The sequence below is a fragment of the Colobus angolensis genome, unplaced genomic scaffold (assembly GCF_000951035.1).
Source record: "Colobus angolensis palliatus isolate OR3802 unplaced genomic scaffold, Cang.pa_1.0 Scaffold82, whole genome shotgun sequence".
NCBI classification, from domain to species: Eukaryota; Metazoa; Chordata; class Mammalia; order Primates; family Cercopithecidae; genus Colobus; species Colobus angolensis.
The window spans coordinates 387,453-387,817 of NW_012122043.1; positions in this window are offsets into that span (position 1 = coordinate 387,453).

Consider the following 365-nt stretch of genomic DNA (forward strand, 5'->3'; position numbering starts at 1 on the left):
TGCTGGGATTACAGGCGTGAGCCACCACTCCCGGCCCAGAACCATTTTGTTACGTGTGACAGTGTGCCAGGAATTTCAGCAGCTCCACTGGGTAATCCTGTCCAGCGTGACAGAACAGAGATCACTGGGGTGCCCAGAAGGCTGATGTCAGCTGGCACCGTGGGCCAGAACACCCACATGTGGCCTCTTCAGCACAGCAGTCTCAGTAGCAGCAGGTCCGAGTCCCAGGAGGCCGGGGTGGAAGTCGCCTGGCTCGTGACCTCACTTTGCTAGCCCCAAGACATCGTCTCACTACATTCTATTGGTCAAGCAAGTCACTGGGGCCAACCCAGATTGACTGGGAGAAACATTCTACCCCCACCAAA